The 20777-nt window shown below is 48.0% G+C and overlaps 1 protein-coding gene across 10 annotated transcripts in view; it reads right to left on the reverse strand.

Moving 5' to 3' along the window:
* The window catches only part of IP6K1 (inositol hexakisphosphate kinase 1), a 61785-nt gene extending 47789 nt beyond the window's left edge, over window positions 1–13996 (reverse strand). For 2 of the 10 annotated variants that reach the window (XM_026500862.4, XM_048211668.2), the window contains exon 1: window positions 13796–13996. The gene's annotated coding sequence lies outside the window, so the exon portion shown is untranslated. Of the gene's footprint in view, window positions 1–445; window positions 2894–8918; window positions 9752–13795 lie in introns of those variants that run through there. The other 8 variants (XM_057311708.1, XM_057311711.1, XM_026500861.4 and 5 more) reach the window with 5 other exon arrangements.
* Between the last annotated feature and the right edge of the window lie 6781 nt (window positions 13997–20777).

Consider the following 20777-nt stretch of genomic DNA (forward strand, 5'->3'; position numbering starts at 1 on the left):
TGGGTGGCTCAGTTGGTTAAGCATCTGCCTTCGGCTCAGGTCATGATCCCAGCCACAGTCCTGGGATCGAGTCCCGCATCAGGCATCTTATTCAGCAGGGAGTCTACTTCTCCCTCTGCCTGCCCCTCCCCCTGCTTGTGCATGCTCACTCACTCTCTCTCCAGTAAATAAATAAATAAATTCTTTTAAAAAAATTATTGGGGTGCCTGGGTGGCTCAGTCGGTTAAGAGTCTGCCTTCAGCTCAGGCTGCCTCCTGGTCCTGAGGTCAAGCCCTGCATCAGGCTTCCTGCTCAGCGGGGTATCTGCTTCTCTCTCTCTCTCTCTCTCTCTGCCCCTCCCACTGCTTGTTCTATCTCTCTCACAAATGAATAAATAAAATCTTTTTTAAAAAATAAAAAAATTATTAACAACTTATTTGTATAACTCTGACAAATAGCAACTTACCAGTTACCAATGTATTATCTCTTGGCTCTAAACCCAACCATCATTGCCTGCTCTGCAAACATGGAGCTGGACCCATTAAATATTTTTCCTTTGCCAGGTGATATTAAGCTTTGTCAGAAGACACTGGAGAGATTCTGCAAAAAAGAAAAGGCTTCAGGGAACCTAGGAGGCTCAGTTGGTTAAAAGTCGGACTGTTGATCGATTTCGGCTCCAGCCATGATCTCATGGTTGTGGGATCGAGCCCAGAGTCAGGCTCCATGCTCAGCATGGAATCTGCCTGAAATTCTCTCTCCCTCTGCCTCTGCCCCTCCTCTCACTCACGGGCTCTCTCTCAAAATAAGTAAATAAAATTCCAAGAAAGAAAGAAAGAAAGAAAGAAAGAAAGAAAGAAAAGAAAAGAAAAGAAAAGAATAGGCTTCTCCACCTGGTTCTAGTATACTCCTCTCACCAGGCCCCTGACATCCAGTCAGCTCCCCTCAGTGCCTAGCCACTGTTGGGTGCCTGACTCGCACAATGCATCATGGTCAGCAGTACACAGTGGCCAGCAGCTTCCTCTGACACCTCACTCAAGTAGTTTTCTGGCAGAGTGCTTCCTGCAAGACTCCTCTCCATAAATTGCTTTCTCCAACATCCTAGAAGGTAGATTTCCAGCCAGTTCTAGAGGGCAGATTTCCAGCATGTTCTGCCAGTGTGGCACCACAATGACTTTCTCAGCCATCCAGTTAGGCAGAACCACCCACTTCTCCAAGATACGGATCTCAGCCCTGGGAGAGTGTCTTCCTTGAGCACTCTGTTATCAGCCCTGGGGTAACGGCTACTCCCATATACACTATTCCTATATTACTTAGAGTTCACTCTACTTTTTACTAGCCAATCTCTCATTACTCCAATCCCCTGTTATAGTTAACAATTCTTTATATTAAACTTTACCTTTTTGGAGGCACCTGGGTGGCTCAGTTGGTTAAGCGTCCAACTCTCGGTTTCGGCTCAGGTCATGATCATAGGGTCCTGAAATCAGTCCGCACTCAGCAGGGAGTCGGCTTCCTCCCACCCCCAGCTTGTGCAAGCACACATGCTCGCTCGCTCTCAAATAAATATTTAAACCTTACCTGTTCAAATTCCTATGTGGTTTTTGTCTCCCAAATGGACACTACAGTTGTTTCAATGAGTTGAAAAGGCTAAGCAGCACAGACTGAAAGTGAGAAACTTTATTATCTACATAAAATTCACATAGCTCTGCTTTCTTTATTCACAATTCTACCGATAAAAACTAATACAACACTGTAAACAGCCAAGTTAACATGCTTAAGGGTCCAAGCAGCCCTGCTGGTACACTGTTTGGGAAGTTACTCAAGCTTAATAGTCAGCTCCCTGAGGCCAAAGTTAGCTTTCTTTGGAGACACTCATGAAATAGCTAACACAACCACATATTTTATAATACATCTTCCCAAACACAGTAGAAACTTCTTAGCATTCATTCTGTTTTATGCTAAAGAAATCACTTTAATTTTCACGCAGGATATAAAAAACCAAAACAGTCTATGCTCATCTTGTGCTTGCCTGAAGTATCTAGTGTGCTACTTGGCCCTGACCCATACAACATCCTCCAGCTGAGCAGAATCTTTTATTTTTTTTTTAAGATTTTATTTATTCATTTGAGAGAGAGAGAGAGAACAGAAGGAGAGTAAGAGGGAAAAGCAGACTCCCCGCTGAGCAGGGAGCCCGATGCGGGACTCAGTCCCAGGACTCTGGGATCACGACCCAAGCAGAACGCAGAAGCTTAACTGACTGAGCCACCCAGGTGCCTGGAGCAGAATCTTTATAAGTAAGTTTCAAAATACTCTCCACTAAATCAAGTTTGTGACCAAACAGCAACTATAAAGTCTCCAAATCAATCAGGGACCATTAATATAAAATCTGCAAAGACCTTTTTAAAGTATTTAATCAAGTATATATGTTGAGACCCTGTAAAACAAATATTGTACAAGACAAACACAGTTCCTGTTCTCAGAAAACTGGAAGCGAGGATGGGGGGGATCCTCCCCACACTCTAAAAAAAGCCTAAGATCCTACAGCTATCCCACCTGAGGAAAGCATGGTATCCTGGAAACCTTCGCAATATTTTCAAGTGTGGGAATAGAATTGTGGAGGGTTTCAAATTCCCACAGAAACATTCTAGGTGCTAACAACCAGCATGAATATCCATGGTCAGGAGAAATCTTTCTGAGAACAGCATCTGAAAATGTTTCCAGAGTCAATAAAAAAGAGAAAAACTCGGGGTGCCTAGGTGGCTCAGTCAGTTAAACAACCAACTTTTAATTTCAGCTCAGGTCGTGATCTCAGGGTTGTGAGATCAAGCCCCACATCAGGCTCTGCACTGGGCGTGGAGCCTGCTTAAGATTCTCTCTCTCCCTCTCCCTCTGCCCCTCCTCCCCTCTAAAAAAATAAAATTGAAATTAAAATAAATAAATAAAACTGAAAAACACAACATCTAAATCCTGTAGCAGTTACTTGCCTTATAAATCTAACTTTAAGCCAAATCACAGGAGATGGTCTCTTACTCTCTCGCATTCTCTACCCTGGCAAAAGGGAACAAACCTGTTCACATCACCTCAACTACCAAAACAATTTATAGTTCAGATACGAGGCCTCCATACGGCCCCACTGACTACACTCGTTTAGTTTTTTTTAAAGGAAAAACTGGAGTAACAACACACACACACACAGTAACTGACATGGGAAGAAAGTACAGCAGCAAAGCAAGGCTGTCAGTGTACCAGAGCCATTCACATAGTCTTCGGTAGACACAGCAATCAGATGCACTGTAGGGACCAAAGGCTACAGCTACCAAAGGGCTCCAAGATGAGCAGAGGGAAGAAACAAAGTCCCCTGCCTGGCTTTTATGACTTATTAGTCAAATGAAGAACTGCAGAATGAATTACCTGAACTTCTTCCTATGAAGGATTATATTTTAATCTCAGGTTGCATGGAGACTAGAAATCTGACCTGCTCTGTTCAATGGGAATGACCCTAACAACAGTTTTATACTTGAAAAGATAAAATCTATAAAGGAAAGTTGGTTTTGTTTTTATCACCCCTAAGAGCTTTTTCCTAAAAGTAACTCTTGATGCTTTACAAGTGTTTTCTCATTCACCCTCAGATTCTTGATAAGGATTTTTACCATAAAGAAGTTTTACAAACAGCTCCAACATGTAGACCTTCAGCAGCCCCCAAGAGCCCGTATTTCAATAAAGGCCACAGAACGGCAGTAAGGCTTGCTCAACAGCATAGATTACATTTTCCCAGGTAATGGAAGTACCTACTCACAGCCCTGCTTCCCAGTATCATGCCAGGGTGCAAAGCTGCTTAAAAGGAAAGGAAAAGTTGTCTGCATTTAAAAGATGAGGAAACTAAAGCACAAACAAAATAAGCAGATGAAAGCTAAACCAGAAAAATGAAAAAGCTGTATCTAACCTACTTTATAATTGGTTCTGAATCGAAACATCTGTCTAAATTCACGACAAATACGAAATGCCATGTTACTTCTTCTTTAAAAAGAGCTGTTCAGGGGCGCCTGGGTGGCACAGCGGTTAAGCGTCTGCCTTCGGCTCAGGGCGTGATCCCGGCGTCATGGGATCGAGCCCCACATCGGGCTCCTCCACTATGAGCCTGCTTCTTCCTCTCCCACTCCCCCTGCTTGTGTTCCCTCTCTCACTGGCTGTCTCTATCTCTGTCAAATAAATAAATAAAATCTTTTAAATAAATAAATAAATAAATAAATAAATAAATAAATAAATAAAAAAAATAAAAAGAGCTGTTCATTCTAGAAAAACCCCAAGCTTCAAGATCTATTTTGTATATATAAAAAAATTACTACATGGAGGTTTATAGAGACTTTATTCATAATTGCCAAAACTGGGAAGTAACCAAGATGTCCTTCAAAAGGTGAGTGGATAGGGGTGCCTGGGTGGTTCAGTCAGTTAAGCATCAGATCATGATCTCAGGGTCCTGAGATGGAGCCTGTGACGGGCTCCACTCCTGGGCTTGAAGCCTGCTTAAGATTCTCTCCCTCCCTGGGGCACCTGGGCGGCTGTTGGTTAAGCGTCTGCTTTCAGCTCAGGTCATGATTTTGGGGTCCTAGGATTGAGCCCCACATCCGGCTTCCCGCTCAGTGGGGGCTCTGCTTCTCCCTCTGCCTCCTCTTCCCTGCTCATGCTCTGTCTCTAATAAAGAAATAAAAATCTTTAAAAAAAATTAAAAAATTCTCTCTCCCTTTCCACACATGTGCACTCTTTCAAAAATAATAAATAAATAAATAAATAAATAAATAAATAAAACAAAAGGTGAGCGGATAAACTGTGGTCCATTCAGACAATGGAATATTATTCAGCACTAAAAGAAATGAGCTATTAAGCCCTACAGACAAGGAGAAACCTTAAATGCATATTACTAAGAAGCCAATCTAAAAAGGCTACATTCTATATGATTCCAACTATCTGACATTCTAGAAAAGGTAAAACTGTGAAAACAGTAAAAATACTAGTGGTTGCCAGGGGTTGAGGGAGAGGGAGGAATGAAAAGGAGCACACTGGATTTTTAGGACAGCAAAACTATTCTGTATGATACTATAATGGTGGATACATGCCATTGTACATTTGTCAAAACAAATATATTCTATGGAATGTACAACATCAGGAGTGAACCCTGACATAAACTATGGACTTTGGGTGATAATGATGTGTCAATGTAGGTTCACTGACTAACAAATGTACCACTCTGCTGTGGGATGTTGATGATGGAAGAAGCTATTGGGGAAGGGGGGTTGGGGGTACATGGGAACTCTCTATACTTCACATTCAATTTTGCTATAAACTTAAAACCGCTCTAAAAAATAAGTCTATTTTATAAAAAGCCAAATTATTTAAATATTCTAATTTTTTATCTGGGTGGCTGTGAGACAAATGTATACATGTGTAAAAATCAAATTCTGTCCACTTTATATGTATTTTATATGTATTTATAAATAAACGTATTTATATGTATATGTATTTTATTTATATGTATTTCAATAAGTCACTTTGAAAGAAAAAAATTAATAGGGCAAACTAATCATTTGATGGAAAACAACATCTGTGCTCAAACTAACACTGGAAGGCAGAGCCTTGACAAGGCATGGGCACTGCCCAAGCACTGAGACTCCCTGGCTCTGTGTCCTAAACATCCTATTCTCAGTTTCCTCCACTGTAAAATGAATGTACTACTACTTGTCTCATAGAGCTGTTAAAAGAAATTTTTTTCTCATCCACTTAGTTATTCAAAAGAAAAACAGGCACACCAGGAAATAAAGATTTCAATCAAGTGAGAGGAATATTACATATTGGTTCTCTCTTCCAACAAACTATAAGAAATACAGTGAACTATAAATATAGACACTGGGGCGCCTGGGTGACCAGTCGGTTAAGCCTCTGCCTTCAGCTCAGGTCATGATCTCAGGGTCCTGGGGCTCCCTGCTCAGTGGGGAGTCTGCTTCTCCCTCTCCCGCTGCCCCTCCCCCTGCTCATGCTCTGTGCTTGCGCGTGCTCTCTCTCTCTCGAATAAATAAAATCTTTAATAAACAAAGATATTTAATATTTTTAATAAAATGCCCTCTAAAGAAGCATTATTTTAAGAGTTAATTTTCTCACTTCAACCAACTTCCACATGAAAGTTTCATTCATCTTTATTCCCCACCTTACCTTCCATCCAGAACATATCATTTTAGCAGCTCCATTAGAATCAATTTAATTCTTTTTTTTTTTAAGATTTTATTTATTTATTTGACAGAGAGAGACAGCCACCGAGAGAGGGAACACAAGCAGGGGGAGTGGGAGAGGAAGAAGCAGGCTCCTAGAGGAGGATCCTGATGTGGGGCTTGATCCCAGAACTCTGGGATCACACCCTGAGCCGAAGGCAGACACTTAACGACTGAGCCACCCAGGCGCCCCAGAATCAATTTAATTCTTTTAAAAAAAAAGAAGAAGAAGAAGAGCAAAGGGTCTTCGCCTCTGAGCGTTGACCCTCTTGCCTTCTCCCTCTCTCACAGCAAAGTTTGGAGTAATCTTTCATCCGTTGGTACCAGGATTGCTGGCCATTCCCAGCACCACACAACTCTGCAAATAATGCTAAAAAAAACCCACTGGATTGTATGCTTTAAATAGGTATAAATTATACATCAATAAAACTGATCAAAAAGGAAAAAAGAGAATCAATTTAATTCTTTAAGAGATTTGGTAACTTTAAAAGAGGACTCTGATAACCAAGAAACTAGTCACTGACCACCGGCCCAAGAAGTCAATGGGGAAACAGAACGCAATACACCAGAGCTATGAATAGGCAAAATGTGGAAATGACTTTTGATGGGGGAGCAGGGTGGATTTAAGGGATGCACACTCCTCACGAAAAGCACTGCGTACTGCTCCCAGAAATGAAAATCTAGAACCCTTAGCTAAGGCCCTCCGATTGGTGCTAATTTTCTTACACTACACATGGGAGATCATCAGACAAAGAAGCTTCAAACTTTAAAAAGTTACATGTGAATTAAAAGTAATATCCGCATGCAACTTTTCAAGGTAGCAAAATACATGCCACGTGACTCACGGTCTGAAGAAGCAGTGTCTACTGTGGCAACTGGACCTAATACTTACAAAGGCAAAAATCACCGTGCCCAGGCTCCAGAGAGAGATGAAGGATGAGTTCTGTGAACCCTGTGAAAGACCAAAAAACCTCCTGGCCTGAATCAATTAACAGAAATCCAGGGGCGCCTGGGTGGCTCAGTCGGTTAAGCATCCGACTCTTGATTTTGGCTCAGGTCATGATCTCTGCAACTCGAAATCCAGCCCTGTGCTGAGCTCCTCGCTGGGCGTGAAGCCTGCTTAAGATTCTCTCTCTCTCCCTCTCCTCCTCCCCACATTTGCACGTGCATACGCTCTCCGTCCCCCCCCCCACAAAAAAGAAAGACATCCAGAAGCATGACAAGCATTGACGTAAGTTCTAAAGCAAACAGACCCCCTCCATCTAGAAGCTTGTGCCCACTTGTAATAAAATAGTTCCTGGTTACTTCAACTTGCCACCTCAGTGGAGTATCATTAGTTCTTGACCCAGTATGGACAGATACGGAGGTCTGATAAAAGCAGAAAATGAAGCCTGGAGCTGAGAACGATGAGGGAGGAAAACAGCAACACTGGGCCCTGGGGCCCATAGGACTGCTCTTTAACTTTTCCTGAAACAGGGTCCCTCTGATGCAGTCTGGGAGTCAGAGCCATTCTACTCTCAGATGTATACTGAACAGAAATGAAGGTATGTACACACACAGACTTGTGCAAGAACATCTACTGCATCTCTATTCATAACAGTCCCAAACCGGAAACAGCACACGTGCTCATCAGCAAACTCTGTAGCCACGAAACAGAATACTACTCAGGAATAAAAAGGAACACAACAAAATGGATGAACCTCAAAAACAACATACTAAGGAAAAGAAGCCAGATAAAAAAGACTTCTCATTATTCTCAGAGTTCTAGTCTATAAAGTCATTGCTAACACCAAGTTCGCAAATATCAAGCCACTACTCCTAGGGGAAATACACGGTTAGGTTTCTGTGAGCCTTTGGTCACATATTTGTCAACCAACCAATTCATAACCTTCCAGAGCTACATACATACAATATATAGCCTGTATGTATGTTTCTGTTTAAAGACACTTTAACATACAGTAGTCCCCCTTATCCATGGTTTTGCTTCACAGTTTCAGCTACCCAGAGTCAACCACGGTCCAGAAGCAGAGGGTCCTCCTCCTAAGATATGGTCAGAAGGTCAGTTAGCCTAACGCTACGTCACAATGCCTACATCATTCACCTCACTGCATCTTACCATGTAGGCATTTTATCATCTCACATCATCACAAGGGTGAGTACAATAAGATACTGTGAGAGACACAACATTCACATAACTTTTATTACAGTATATTGGTATAACTGTTCTAATTTATTATGAGTTACTGTTAGTCTCTTTCTGTGCCTGATTTATAAATCAAACATTATTACAGGTATGTACGTATAAGAACAAACATAGTATATATAGGGTTCAGTAACATCCCCAGTTTCAGGCACCCACTAGGGGTCCTGGCAAGTATCTCCTGTAGATAAGGGCAGACTACTGGATATCGTTGACACGTTAACACTGCACTCTCAGCCGACAGTACTGTAATTCATGTCTGAAGAAAACTTATCTAATACACGTATTTCCTCCACAAGGGCATCACAACCTTCTCATGCTTAGGAAGATTAACAGCACTTCAGCACTACACTTGAGAAACATTTTAAACAGCAAAATTCCCAACAAAAAACACAAAAATATGAAAACCCATGGCACTACACAGACCATGAAAAGGACACTAGTTTACAGTATTAGAGACAAACAGGAAGGCAGAGAGTCACCTTGTTCCACTTCAGCTGGGAATGGACACAACAGGCAATTCAAATTTTTTGCCATTTCTGATCTGCAAAGGGTTTTCTTTCACCAGCGAAGCGGCTCAAATTTTCTTAATTCATGGGGCGCCTGGGTGGCTCAGTCGTTAAGCATCTGCCTTCGGCTTAGGGCGTGATCCCGGCGTTCTGGGATCGAGCCCCACATCGGGCTCTTCTGCTGGAAGCCTGCTTCTTCCTCTCCCACTCCCCCTGCTTGTGTTCCCTCTCTAGCTGGCTGTCTCTCTCTGTCAAATAAATAAATAAAATCTTTAAAATAAAAAAAAATTTTTCTTAATTCATTGCCAAATTTAAAAATCAGGAAATTTCACATAAAAATTCAGATTTCTTGTTTTCTTAAAAAAAAAAAGGTCACAAGGGGCGCCTGGATGGCTTAGTCAGTGAAGCAGCTGCCTTCAGTTCAGGTCAGGATCTCAGAGTCCTGGGATGGAGCCCCGGGTTGGGCTCCCTGCTCAGAGGGGAATCTGCTTCTCCTCTCCCTCTGCCCCTCCCCCCCAACTTGTGCTCTCCCTCTCTTGCTCACTCACTCTCAAATAAAAAAATAAAATCTTAAAAAAAAAAATATCACAAGATCTGGTAACACAACTGGCTGGAACTGAGCAACAGTGACCCTTTAGATAAGGCCTGTCCTTGCTAGCTCACCCCAGTCCCTACCACTATGCAAGGCCCTTACACTCTGCTTCCCTAAATTTGTTGCCAGCTAGCCCATGATGTAAATGCATCATTTACCAACATGGATGTTTATATAATATATTGCTGACTGCAAAAAGGTACGAGTCAGGATGTATAGCATTATCTCATTTTTGTAAAAATTAAAGACAGAAGGGGGAAAAAAGTCTGGTTATACACTAAAACACAGGGAAGTTAAGGATGATTCTTTTTTATTTCTTTTTGTTACTCAAATATTACCTTTTTTTTAAACTAGTGAATATAATTACTTATATAAGTTGTTTTTTTATAAGCAGCTTTGAGTCATAATCATGCAATTCACCATTTAATGTGCACAATTCCATGGTTTTGTATATTCACACATGTGCAACTATCACTACAATTTTAAACATACTCATCAACTCAAAAAGAAACCCCATAACCTTATCTCTCTCATTCCCCTATGCTCTCATCCACCTCCAAGCCCTAACCAACCACTAATCTACTTCTTATCTCTATAGATTTGCCTATTCTGTATATTTCATATAAACGGAATCACATAATATGTGATCTTTTGTGCCTGGCTTCCTTCATTTCACATGTTTTCCAAGTTCATCCATGTTGTGGTATGCCTCAGTACTTCATTCTTTTTTATTGCTAAATAATATTTCATTGCATGTATATATGTTTTATTTATCCATTATCAACTGATAAGACAGCTGAGTTGTTTTCCCTTTGGCTACTATAAATAACACTGCTATAAACATTCACATACAGGTTTTTATGTGGACACGTTTTCACTTCTCTTGGGTAGGTAACTAGGAGTGGGATTTGTGGGTCATATGGTAACTCTATGTTTAACCATTTAAAGAACTGTCAGACTCTTTTCCAAATCCGAGCAAAAACACAGATCCACTGGCACAAATACACAAAATGCTGGACTCCTCCCCAACTGCACCATTTTACATTCACACCTTTCTCTGTGTATGAAGGCTCTGATTTCCCCACATCCTTACCAACATTTGTCATTACCTGACTTTTCAACTATAGAATAAGTCGTTCATAAGTGTTCATACAATCCTAACACACCCAGATTTTTATGTACTTCAAGCTGCTCTTATGCACGGACATCAAATTTTAGACTTGAAAAGAGTCCAGTCGGGGTGCCTGGGTGGCTCAGTCTGTTAAGCGTCTGCTTTCGGCTCAGGTAATGATCCCAGGGTCCTTGGAGCCTGCTTCTCCCTCTCCCTCTGCCGCTCCCCCAGCTTGTGCGCTCTCTCCTCTGGCAAATAAATAAATAAAATCTTTACCAAAAAAAAAGGGGGGGGGGCGCCTGGGTGGCACAGTGGTTAAGCGTCTGCCTTCGGCTCAGGGCGTGATCCCGGCGTTACGGGATTGAGCCCCACATCAGGCTCCTCAGCTATGAGCCTGCTTCTTCCTCTCCCACTCCCCCTGCTTGTGTTCCCTCTCTCGCTGGCTGGCTCTCTCTGTCGAATAAATAAATAAAATCTTAAAAAAAAAAAAAAAAGAAAGAAAGAAAAGAAAAAGAAGAGTCCAGTCCTAGACCTACTCACCTAGACTACCCACCTTCTGTAAAATGAAGGGGCAGGAGTAAATGATCCAGACCCCCACCCGCAAATGAAACTTTTACAGACGAGATGAGCAGCAAATTTTCTAAGCACTCAACAAAGTCCCTAACAGGGATCCAGCCCTCAAGTGAACATGTTTTCCCACCAAACTCATTTGCAATGCCTCCTACATAAATGCAACTTCAAACCATAGCAGCAAATGACAGTCTTGATCGATCACTTTTCGTAAAAGAACCAAGATATCTTAGGTTGTCCCACTCAGAATCCTCAAATCCTGCTGTAATAGGGGAGGAGAAATAAAATTTAACTTAAAATTGGGGCAAAAGCACAGATTCAGTGGCACAAACACACAAAATCCCCGACTGCTCCCTTGCCCCAAGCCAGAGATGAAGTGTACTGTGCAGTCTTTCCCCACCATCTCGGCAGCACTGGGAGGGGGGCAAGCAGCAAATAAAACTGACACATTTACAGCAGCCCAAGGAGGCGGTGAGACCAAGACCTAACCAAGAAGAATGTCTAAGAATCTCGGCACCCAGTGCTATGTTCACCCAATGAATGTTTTCCAAGAATCGATACTGGATCTTAGCCAGGAAGGGGATGGACCACACAGCCCCTTCCGAAATGCAGAATTACTTTCTGTTTTCAGGCTTTGGTTCTGCACTTTGAGCAAGTTCTGCCTCTGTCCTGCAGCACCGAGGATGGGCCTCCCTAAGATGCTGGAGGTGCAAGCACTTCAGGCAGGGTAGGAGGTGAAAATTCATGGCCACCAAATCCCCATTTCTATGTGTTTATTCTGTTCATTTCCCTGTTTAAATACAGAAGGTGTTTTCAACTCAGACAAATTTAACACTCTTGCAAACATCTAGTTCTCATCTACTACATGCAGGTGCAAGACATAAAAATACAATCTCTATAGGACAGGGGTTAGGTCTTAGCAGAAGAAACAAAAAAAATATATTCCTAAAAGAGCAAAGACTATTTTGTTTTTTGTATAAGGGCAATAATGCTATTGCAGGTCGGAGTACCCCCAGGGACTGGAATGTCTGGGGACTGTTTCATAAAGAGGACCTGAGCTGGATTCTGGAGAAAGGAGAAGTAGAGATGAAGAACTAGTATCCCAAAGAGGAGCAAAAGCCACTGCACTCGGCTGGCAAGAGAACTGTGGTAGGGAAATATTGTGTATAGAATGTCTAGCAAATCATATGGTTAATGGGGATTAGGATAAGCCCTGGAGAGATGCACTGGGGCCAGCTGGGCAGCAGCACCTTGAATGCCAGGTTAGGACATCAGATCTCATCCCTTAAGCCTGCAGCAGTTTCTGACTTCAGTGTGGGGTCTCCAGTCTCTCCAAGTGTGTCTGTTGCTCGTAATAGTTAAAAGTGCTGACATTTACAGGTGAATTACAGAAATACAAGGAAGAGTCTTTGTGTTCTCACAAGTAAGACCACAGCAACAGGCCGTCAGTCTCCTCTGGTTTCAGCATCTTCTCCAAAAGCATCTCCTGATCAAGGAGCTGGTTTCTTTCAAAATTAAACATTCAGAGATGACAGGATCCTGACACAAGTGCACAAAGTATTGTTTGACTTAAGTCAGCTCACTCAGGCCTTTTGTATGACCACACACAAGGAGTCTGTGCAGAAGAGTCAAGGGACCACAGGGAAAGAGCAACGTGTTCTGGAGCATTCAGAACTCTTCCTAGACTTGTACACCTTGTCCACGGTCTCTAACCCTCCCAACCCAGGAAGGGGGCCTGATGGTCTGTTTTCATTGGGCAAGACACATTTAGTCCCTAAAAGTTAATTTGACAGTTCCATAGTATCCACAACGACAAAAATAAGTTTCATTTCTTTTTCTGATTCTAACACAGTCCTACATTTCCTTTGTCTCCTGATGACACTGGCAGAATATCTACCTCTTTAGGAGATAAAACCAAGTCATCACCATAATATTCACTTTCTTCTAGAGTAAAAAGACGACCTTACCACAAGTCCAAAAAATGGTCAGAAACCAAAGAAATTATGTTCCAAAATAAAACTCGGGCATCATGGACATTTAAGGAGGCTCTTCAGGAAGAAGCAAACACTGAGCTCCGAGGAGCACAGGAGGCAGGCGCTGGGCAGAGCCTTAGCCCTGCCAGAATCACAGGGCCGTGACACTGGCCTGCCTGGGTTCGTGGGGGCTTTAGCCTGTTTCGTTCAGTCTTAGTTTTCAACTAAGTGAAAAACACTCGCAGGAACCACATCTAAGAAAGAGGTAGGTGTGTATTTCTCACTCGGGAGCAACAGAAGACTCCCGAGAGCATCAGGCTGGCAATGGACACGTTTCAGTGGCGCGGGTCAGAGGAGATAATTTCCCGCTACCCCGCCGGCCGGCCTTTGGGCACAGGACTCAGACCTCTCCCCACGGCCGTCCACCGGCCTCGGCGCTGGCATCTGGGAGGCTCCACGGGCGGCGGGTCAGGACGCTCGAGCGATGTGTGAGCGATGCTTGGCGGATGCCCCGGCCCCGCGCGCGCCCGCTCCAACCCCGCGCCCGCCGCCGCCCGCCCCGCCGGCGTCAGGCCGGTCTTTCGGCCCGGCTCCTGTCACTCACCGGCCCGGCCCGGGCAGCAGGCGCCCACGGCTCCCCACGGGAGCTGGGCCCCCCGGGCCTCCAGGTTTCAGCCCGCCCCCGGCAGGCAGCGCAGGTGGATGAGCCCCGCAGCAGCGGCCCCACACCGGCCGCTCGGTCCAGCTCCCGGCGCTGCCCACTGGGTACGGATCAACAACAAGATGGCGGCCAGCCGAGGGGGCGGGGGCCGGGCGTCATAGTAACCAGGACGGCGAAGAACCCGCCCCAGCTGAGGATATCTCCAATCAACAGCCTCTTCGTCCGACGTTTAAGGGAGTACTTCTCGCTGACAGGACAGCTGGCCTGTCAGTCAGAGCCTGCCTCTCACGGCCCTTGCCGAACGCCTCAGGACGTGACTGTGACGGAGAGGGCTGGCGCATGCGCGCCGTTCGCAGAGTTGCTGGCGGCAGAGCTTTTGCTGGCGGCTCTGAGGCTATACCGCCCTTGGCCTTTTCGCGTGTGCAGCCTTTTTGCGGAGCCGACAGCGTCTTCTCACAGACGCGCACACACGTAGGGAATGCCTGCTGTGTGCTATACAATTTTTTTTTTTTTTTGTCACCCACCCTGAAAGGGCGGGCTTGTTGTCTAGGTTCACTGGTGAGGAAACTGAGGCGCAGAGGGGGAGGCCTGGCCAAGGTCACGCCGCCTCTGGAAATGGAGGCACCTGATCTCCTACCTCCTCCTACTGATTTCAAAGCATAATACCCCCTTACCAACGGCTTCCCCAGCTTTGCCTCTCATCAGTGGCGAGGTGCAGCCATGTGTGCTAACTCCGAGCATTCCCTGGCCCACTGCCCACGTTTATCCTCTGCCTTGAGTTCAGTGCCCAGCACAAGCCCTGGCACACAACAGAAACTCCTCTTCCTGCCCTAGAGCATCTTGTCTTGAGTACGTTGACACTGCTTTTGCCCTGGACTGTCATGCTCTATCTCAGAGGCTGACTGTGAGTCCTAGGAAAACGGTTATCCCTTGTTCCCCATACAGAGCACCTAACCCTGGCCTTGGTTTCAGGGTTAGGAGCTCAAATGCAATCACACAGCCTGGAACCACATCAAGGGCCAGAACTAGCTAGTTATGTGACTTTTGAGCCTTAGTTGCCCCATCTATAAAACGAGGATAACAAGGGAGCCCTTACACCAGGGTGAGCACTCAGGAAAGTCTGCCTGTAACCACTTCCAGTAACAGCCTGCTACCAGGTTGCTGTCCCTAGGGCCACCTATAACACCCTCAGTTTTTGAAGCGAGTGTTTCCTACAGAAGGCACTCAGCTTCTTCCCTGAACTGGGACACCATAACTGGCTTAGGAAGGGAGGTCCTCCATTGCCCTGAGAGGGTTCAGGTCCACAGACTTGGCAGAGGGAAGAAGATTGAAAGAACTTAGGGAAATCTCAGTAAAGGTAGCCTCTACCCAAAGAGCAGGTCCTCTTGGAGAGCTGACAGTCACCTGAGACCTGATTCCAGGCCGGGCAAGGGGAGAGAGCTAGCACTGCGTCCAACAGCACCTGCGCGCCTGCGGGTTACTGCAGGCCACCCGGCTGTGTGCAACAGCTCAACCCGGCTCAGCTTTGGGAGGGCTGAGGGCCAAGAAACCAGAAGAAACAAGTCACGAATAAATTGGAATATTCCGTCAGAAGGGGGCTATCATCAATCCCTCCGTGGCCATCCTTGCCACAGGGTTCTCAAGTTTGCACCAACTCTCACCTCAGTGCAAAAGTTCAGATCCTTCCCAAGAAAACCTCCACGCAGTCTGCAAACCGCACTGGAGGTTGGTGAGGGCCTTCAAGCAGCGACAATATCCTCTGTTCAGTGGGAAAAGGAAGCTCCTCTGCCCTCGCCATCCACTAAAGCAGGTAGTCTCTGAAGGGACAGGCTGATTGGAGGCCTCCTATGTCACTAATGAGGACAACAGCCTCTTACCTCTGCATTAATCACAGTCAGTCAGAGCATCATACAATGCCTTCTCAAAAGAAAAATAATCTTACTACTCCCTAGAGGGTTCCCAGAAGGCAAGGCACTCTCCAACTCGGAAGCACAGACCTTGGAGCTTCTCCCACAGGTGGGTTTCAAGGCTGGGACTCTTCCATTTGTAATTTTGTTTATTATTGAATCAACTTGAAGACTCAGCCCGTGATCATGCGAAGAAGAAATTCCATACATAGTGAAGCAGCTTCTCGGCCTCAGAGCCAGCGCCGGGCTCCTGTGAGCGTGTTGAACAGGTAATCTCTGCCTGTACCTGAGCTCAGGTGAATAGGAGGGAAAGAGGGCAATGCCGACCTCAGCAGAACAGCCTCCTTCCCTTAACGGTAGGGGAAGACATTCCAGAACCCTTGGTGAGACCCTCCTTCTGCTTGATCCAACCCTTCCCCACCCTCTTTTCTCGGCAATCCTGTGAGGTCTGGCTCAAATGCACAGGAAGCATCCTTGATTCCCGCAAACTGGCCACCAGCCCCTCTAAGCCCAGTGCCTGATTACTCTGCCATAAATCACTGATGACAATGGAATATCTGAGGGCCTCTCCCCTCACCACCCTTTCTGCCATAGGCAAAAACCAGACCAGGTCTGAGTCACCTTCTGGTCCAACAGGTGTTTGAGAAACATTGGCTGAAAGGTGAATAGGGGTGAGAACAGACCCCATTCAGGGAAAAAGTGGATAGTGGATGCCTGGTGGTAAAAGGAGTTGCTAAGGTGGGTTAAGGAGAGAAAGTGGACCCAGGTGGAGAGTGGTTTGGGAAGAGGGGGACTCACGGGAGTCCTGCGCTCTGCCATCAAAGTGCCGCTGACGGGAAGAATGAGAGGGGCAATGAGTCAAGCCCTGCCCCCAGGGAGCAGCTGGAGGTCTGCTCCCAAAGGGGTCCGGAGTCCACCTGCCTCCTCCACCCTGATGGGGCTGGCATGGGCTCTACGGCAGGGGTAGCCAGCCACAGGAGGCGGGCTTGACAGGGGAGTATCTAAAGCAGCCTCAGTGCCCACTGTACAAGCTGGTAGGTTAGCATACCAGGCTCATGACACTGCTGGGTGTCTGGGGCATCTCCATCCTCGGTGCCTCCATGAACCCCTCAATGGACTCCTCAGGTCCCCGGATACTAGGGCAAAGTAAGAGCAGGAATACAGGATAAGGCTCTTGGTCCCAGGCTGAGTTTAAGAAACAGACCCTCAGGTATAGAGGTGTGCAAAGGAGGCTGACCTGTTTAGTAGCAGAGCCTGGGCTGGTTTGCTTGGTGTCTGTAGCATCTGGGCCAACCTAAAATGCCAGGAGGAGGGACAGATCAGTGAGGGCAGCAGACCTGCTGGCTCTGGGAACAGGCACCATTTACCTGCCCCTCGATACTGGCGATAGCCGATGTCTGTATGCAATGCCCACAGCGTTAGCCCCACCTTCCCCTGGATTCAGGCCTGTGCCCACAAAAAACAAAACAAAATAAAACAAAACAAAACAAAAAACTCACTCTTAGGGGCAGATCGGGTTTGAAGTGGAAGGTTCGGGTCAGAAATAGGGATAAATGCCCAATGCATGACAAACTCTGAGTCTCAAGCACTGGCCTCATCCACACCCACCCCAGCCCAAAACCAGGCTCTGCCAATAAAGGGAGACAACTTCCTCCCAGGGCCTCTCTGCCTCTAACCTGACAATCTCTGGAGAGCAGCCCCCATTACTAGCAGTTTGTCTGCACATCAGCTTGGGCGCTGTCATCAAATCTTGGTGAAACCACCTATCTCAGATGGGGTCCATTAGTGGGCTGGGGCGAGGCAGAGAGCAGAGGGATAGGAATCCTACCCCTGGAAGAGTCTGCCGAAGAGCCAGCCCAGAGCCAAGAGAAAGAGCGCACTGGTCACAGTCAGCACCACCACAAACCAGGGTTCCGGCTGCCAGAAAGCCTCCATGTCTGTCACAAGCAGGGGTGTCATCATTGAAGGCACCTGAAATGGGGGCCACAGCCCTGCCAAAATGCCCTGATCATGCAGCCTTCAAACCCCTCCAAGAGTTGGGCCACCCCACACCCCAGAATTGCTCTTCTGAATTGCTAAGCTCTTAACACTCAATGGCTCCCTCTGGAGTGCCTTCCCCCATCGGTCCGTCTGGAAAACTGGGTCTGCCCGCCCTTCAAGATCCTCTCTCCCCACCTCCCAAGGTCCCAAGGCCCCCCTCACTGTGGCTCTGTGGGTGCGGGTGGCCACTGTGCTGGTGCTCCAGGGAACGAGATGCACAATGACAGTGGCTGTGGTGCTGAGGTGGGGGATGGAGGGACCTGCATCAGCCACCCGGATCAGCAGCTCATAAGTACGGGGCTGCTCTGGCCAGGGGGGCCCCAACATGATGTTGTCGTGCACCAGGATGGGTCCTCGCAGGCTGAATCGGCTCTGACTATTCCCTGAAAGCAGAGTGGCAGAGGAAGGGAACCACTGCTGGCCTCGGCCTGCTCCTTCCCCAACAGCCTGGTGGCCCCCACGGCCCTCACCTCCCACGATGCTGTAGGAGAAGGCCAGACGCTGTGGCTCCTGAGGCACCCAGCATGACACCTTGGTCACCTCCACACTACGGCCCAGGGGAGCGTAGACAGTGAGTTCCTGAAATGGGGGCTGACACTCGGGGGCATAGTCGTTCACATCCTGCAGGAAGGTAGCCAGGTCACCCCAAATCCCCAAGCCAGCCCCTCAGTCTCCCCCAACCACAGCCAGAGCCTCGGTGTCAGGAAACAGTTTCCAAGGGTTTCCGTAATGAGACACCACTTCCCTCCAGCCAACTGATGTAGGAAACTTAAGCCCAGGGTAGAAAAGTAGAATGCCAGAGGAAGATGAACACTTTCCAATTTTTTCCAAGGACTTGGGGCTCAATTACCTCAACCTCAATGGTAATGGTGCAGGAGCCAGAGCGGCGGTGGGTGGGGTCCTGGTCTTGGCCATGGTCAGTCAGTAGGACAGTGAGCTTGTACAATGTCTGCAACTCATAGTCCAAAGATCCCAGGAGGTGCACCTCCCCTAGAAGAGGGGCCCACAGCCTCAGCCTTCAGAGTCAACTCTGGTTCCACCCCTCCATCCCAGCCCTGGGGTGGGAATACCGCTGAGACGGTCCACAGAGAAGGCGGTGGGCCCACCGGAGACGTAGTACTCAATGCTGTTGTGCGGGTAATCCTTGTCCGTGCCCACCACAGAGCCCAGCAGGGTGTAGGGCCCTGCATCCTCCCGGATCCGGAATGTGTGCGGGACACAGGCTGGGGAGAACTCATTGACGGGTGTCACCATCACCAATACTGGCACCTCAGCTGGAGGCCATTTGGCAGTCAAGGAGCTGGCCTGCAGCGCCCAGCCCTTCCCTGGGGTCTAAGGAGGGAGCCACGGCCCTGCCCTGGGGGTCTAAGGAGGGAGTGGGTCTAGAGGAAGGAAGAGCAATAGCCGTTCCTTATTGGTGGGGGGGGGGGGGTAGTAGGTGTCAAGGAGAGAGAATGCCCCACCCTAGGAGTCTGACATGGAGTCAACCCCGCCCTATTGGTTTCTGTGGGAGCAGAGGTGGGAGGATAGGGAGAGGGGTACAGAACAGCCCTGTCCTGAATGTCCAGGCCTGGGCATGGTCACTCACTGGTCATGAGGGGCTGACCACCATCGAGCACCAGGATGGACGCTGCATGTTGAAAGCAGACCCCAGGAGTGTCACAGTCCAGTGTGGCGTTCACCTGGCCAGAGGGGCCACAGAGTGAGGCCAAGCCAAGCCCTGGGAGAGCCTAGAGCCACACTGGGCTGCAGCAGGTCAGGGCATCCACACATAGTCAACCCCGAGCCTCTGTTTTCTGGACTACAAAGCAGATTGACTTCACCACCATCTCCTTCACCGCCGTGGTCTCAGCTCCCACGGACCCTTGCCCCCCAACCCTCCACCATCCTGTCCCGAGCACCCCGCACATGGGTCTGGAGGCAGGGACTGGGCACCTCCAAAGCCCTGTCTCGAAGGCAGAGGCTAGCTGGGCCAGGGGGGCTGTGAAACCGCAGCTCGTAGTCGAGGGCGGAGCCGGGAGAGTCCGGATCAGCGCAGGTGAAGGTGTTCAGCACCGTGCCCACCGGCGTGGTCTCGGGGATTTCAGTCCTGGGAGCAGAGCGCGGGCGGCAGCGCACGAGTCAAACAGGCCCACGAGCCACCGCCATCGCCTCAATAGCTTAGGGAAGATTCCTGTACTCACACCAGCATCGCTGGGAGGCAGCGCGGGGGCCAGCGGTTGACCGAACGCACGTTCACCGTGAGATCGAGGTCAACGCCGGCCCACGGCATGAGCCGCTCATAGGCCTTCACCTGCAGCCTAGTGACCGCCGCGCCCCGGGCCTGCGCCAACTCCAGGGGCGCGGTGGTGCGGATCACGCCGTCTTCTGGGCGGGGTAGGGGTGGGGGATGCTGAGTTTAGCCCCGCCCCCAGCTCCATCCGGTCCTCATCCTCCCACCGTATCCCCCGCAGCTGGAGGGCGCTGAGCCTGGACCCCCGTCTCCTCCTCCTCCGAGGCTCGAGGCTCGCCTCTAATTCTAGCCGGGCCTCCAAATGCCACCTCGCCCCCGTCTGCCTCGGCTCCAGCCTCGTTTCTCAGGAGGGCGAGGAGGTAGCGCGGGTCACTCTGGACCAGCCGCAGAGGCATTTCGCACCCCCCACCCCAGTTCCCCTCACCACGTCCGATGGAGAACAGCGGGCAGGGCACTGGGGAGACGATTTCGTAGCGCACGTTGAACCCCCGGGCTCGAACCTGAACCACCTTACTGCCAGGGGCCAGGTCCTCCGGGACGGTGATATTCGGGGCCTGCCCCCTGGACCGAAATTGGGGGCACTAGCTCATGCCCCCTCATGCCACCCCTGGCCCTCTCCACAGGTCCTCCCCCAGGAGTTCCCTCATTACAGGAGCTAGAGGGGGACACCCCAGCAGCCCCACACCTTAACCTTACTCCTAATTCCCACTGTACCCAGGGTAGGGGAGCCTTACAGGAAGGAGAT

This window comes from Ursus arctos, unplaced genomic scaffold (assembly GCF_023065955.2).
Source record: "Ursus arctos isolate Adak ecotype North America unplaced genomic scaffold, UrsArc2.0 scaffold_14, whole genome shotgun sequence".
Lineage (NCBI taxonomy): Eukaryota > Metazoa > Chordata > Mammalia > Carnivora > Ursidae > Ursus > Ursus arctos.